A 3,308-nucleotide genomic window follows, 5' to 3' on the forward strand; every position below is an offset into this window, starting at 1 on the left:
ATTCTGCTACATCTTTTTTCATGCCTGGCCAATAATATTCCTTCCAGAGTGCAGTAATCAACTTTTGATACCCCGGATGTCCAACACAAGGACTTCATCTAAAATCAAGCATTTAATGTCATCTTGGTTGGGCACATACAACCTTTTTTTATAGTTCAGCATGCCAACTGCATCCATAGTGTAACCTTGCTAATTTTCTTTGCTGGTTGGATTGTGAACTTGCTGTCCTATTTGCTGATATTTTGAATCTTGTTCTGCTTCCTTTTTAATCATCTCATCGAAATTAGTATGCCCCTCGCTACTAGAAATTTCATAAAGACACTGCACCTTCCGACTTAAAGCGTCTGCTACCCAGTTTTCTTTCCCTTTCAGATGCTTAATCTTGAAATCAAAACCACTTAGGAAATCCACCCATCGTGCCTACCTAGCATTTAAGGTAGGATGGCTGAAATAACTAGTCAAACTGTGATGGTCCGTCATTAAAAGAAACTTCTTTTCATTAGGTAGTGGTGCCACATCTTTAAGGCATGAATAATAGTTGTCAACTCCAGATCATAAGCAGAATATTTCTGCTTATGTTCCTTTAACTTTCTGGATTCATAGGAAATTACCTTTCCTTCTTGCATCAGTACCCCTCCTAGCCCTTCCTTACTCATATCAATACACACCACATAGTCCTTACTCGGATCCGCTATACTTAAGATAGGTGCTGTGGTGAGCAGATGCTTGAGTTGTTAAAAACTTCTTTGGCATTCTATAGTCCATTTAAAATTTTTTCCTTTTTTCTGCAAGGAAGTGATAGGGTAAGCCACTCTCGAAAATCCTTCCACAAACCGCCTGTAGTAACTCGCTAATCCCATGAAGGATCTTATGTCCGCCATGTCCTTTGGTACATGCCATTCCATTATGGTCCTTATCTTTTTGGGATCCACAGCGATCCCATCTTTAGTGATTATGTTTCCCAAGTATTGTATTTGCTCCTTAAAGAAGTCGCACTTGCTATATTTGGTGTATAATTGGTGCTCTCGGAGAGTTTGCAATACCAATCTGAGGTGCTCCTCATGTTCCTCCATATTCCAGGAATATATCAGTATATCGTCAATAAAAATTAACACAAACTTGTCTAAATACTAATGAAATATGTTGTTCATTAAGCACATAAAGGTTGCGGGGGCATTGGTTAACCCAAAGGGTAACACCACAAACTCATAGTGTCCATATCATGTTCTAAAAGCAGTTTTGGCTATGTCTTCCTCTTTAATCCTGATTTGGTGGTAACCTGATCGTAAATCAATTTTTGAGAATACCGTTGCCCCTTTTACCTGATCAAAAAGTTCATCAATATGGGGTAAAGGGTATTTATTCTTAATTGTCAATTTATTCAACTGACGATAGTCCATACACATACGAAGGGTTCCATCCTTCTTTTTGACGAACAACATGGGGGCTCCCCAAGGCGACACACTAGGGCGGATGTAGTTTTATCCAACAACTCTTGCAATTGCATTTTCAGTTCTGTGAGTTCTGGTGTGCTCATACGATAGGGGGCTCGGACACCGGAGCTGCCCCTGGTATCAATTCAATAGTAAAATCTATGTCCCTTTTGGGTGGCAGTCCGGGTATCTCCTCCGGGAATACATCAGCAAATTCTTGAACAACTGGTATATTCTCCAAGGTGGCTGTCTTTTCTTTGAGTTGGCGTAACCAACCTGAATAGCATAAATCTGACACCCTTTTCTAATACACTTAGCTAGCTGAGAGGTGGTTATTGGTTGAATCTGTATGGGCCTTGGGATGCCTTGCATCTCCCGTCCTTCTCCTAGCTCATTCTTGTAGTAAATAGTTTTTGTTTTGCAATTTATAATGGACCAGCGTTTTTCTAGCCAATCCATGCCTATCAATACGTCATATGATCCAAGGGGAAGTATGTTTAGATCTGCCATTAAAGGCTGACCTGCTATTTCCAAAGGGCAGTTATTAACCTTGGCCAATACTCGTCTCTTTGCCCCTGTTGCCAGTTGTACTAGCCAAGGGTTTTTAAACTTGACAGATTGTAATTTACACTGTTCCACAATATTAGGACTAACATAACTTAATGTAGCTCCAGGTTCAATTAAAATAGATATAGTATGATTAAAAATCTTACCTTCAAACTCCACCATAAGTTGTTGGTACTCTTCCTGACGGTCATCGAGAGCAGCATTAATTTTCAGAATGCTCCTGGCTACATCTCCTACTTTTGATGCCTCGTGGATTTGCAAGACCTATTTGATGCCTTTACAATGAGGATAGCTTTTGGTGTAGTGTGCCCCCCCGCATCCCCTGTTCGCTCATTGTCAAGTCTACCAGTTTGCTCGTTAATACTCGATTTAGTGGGCGGCTTAATTCTGAGTTGATTCTTTGGCAGATTTCTGTTATTTGGCCCTTTGGAAAATCCCTTACCAGCGCTGCCCTGATTTCCTTTATTGCCAAATGCAATCTTATTACCTTTCTTTTCCGTCCATTTTCTGCCCAAAACTTCACCCTTCTGTTTATTTTGCTGGTAGCATATCCTAGCCTTTCGTATAACCTCATCCATCATTTTTGGGTTATCGAACTCAATTCTCTCCCTCATTGCCACGGGTAAACTACTGACGAAACACTGAACTTTAGCCTTTTCTTCACAGATGTATGGTACATATCAAAGCAAGGAGGTAAATCGGGTGATAAACTCATCCATGGTTTGTTGTCCAAGCTGCAAGTCGTGAAACTCTCTCACCTTCTCATCATAAAATCGTTTCGTCAAATATCTTTCCTTGAAGTATTTTTGGAACTTCTCCCAAGTAATACTTTGTTCACTCACCCCTCATACAATCTTGACCTCCTCCCACCACAAGGTGGCCTTCCCTTGCAGTTGAAAGATAGCCAACCGGGCCTTTAGATTGTGATCATACTCATATAATTGAAAATATTTATTCATGTTAATAAGCCAGGCTTCGGCTGCTTCTTCCAATTCTCCGTCGAAGTGTGGTGGTTTTATTTTCCGGAACTCCCCTTATAATTCTATCCGCTACCTTTTCAATTTTGGGTGCTCGGAGGCATTATCTGACTTTTCTTCTCGATTCTCTTCCCTTCCTTCTGACTCTTCCTGTTCTATGTGGTAGCCTTGTTCTTTCGACACTCGTTGCTACTCAAGGCTTGGATTCGGTGGGGGCTGATTCTGCTTATCAGACAGGCTCTTCATAATTTTTTCCTGTTCCAAGGTTAGCCTTGCATTGTCCTCCCTTAAGCGGGCCATCTCTCTTTTTAATTCCTGAACTGTTTCCAGT

Source organism: Pinus tabuliformis, chromosome X (genome assembly GCF_031772625.1).
Source record: "Pinus tabuliformis cultivar Carrire ecotype Pingquan chromosome X, CPIR1, whole genome shotgun sequence".
Lineage (NCBI taxonomy): Eukaryota > Viridiplantae > Streptophyta > Pinopsida > Pinales > Pinaceae > Pinus > Pinus tabuliformis.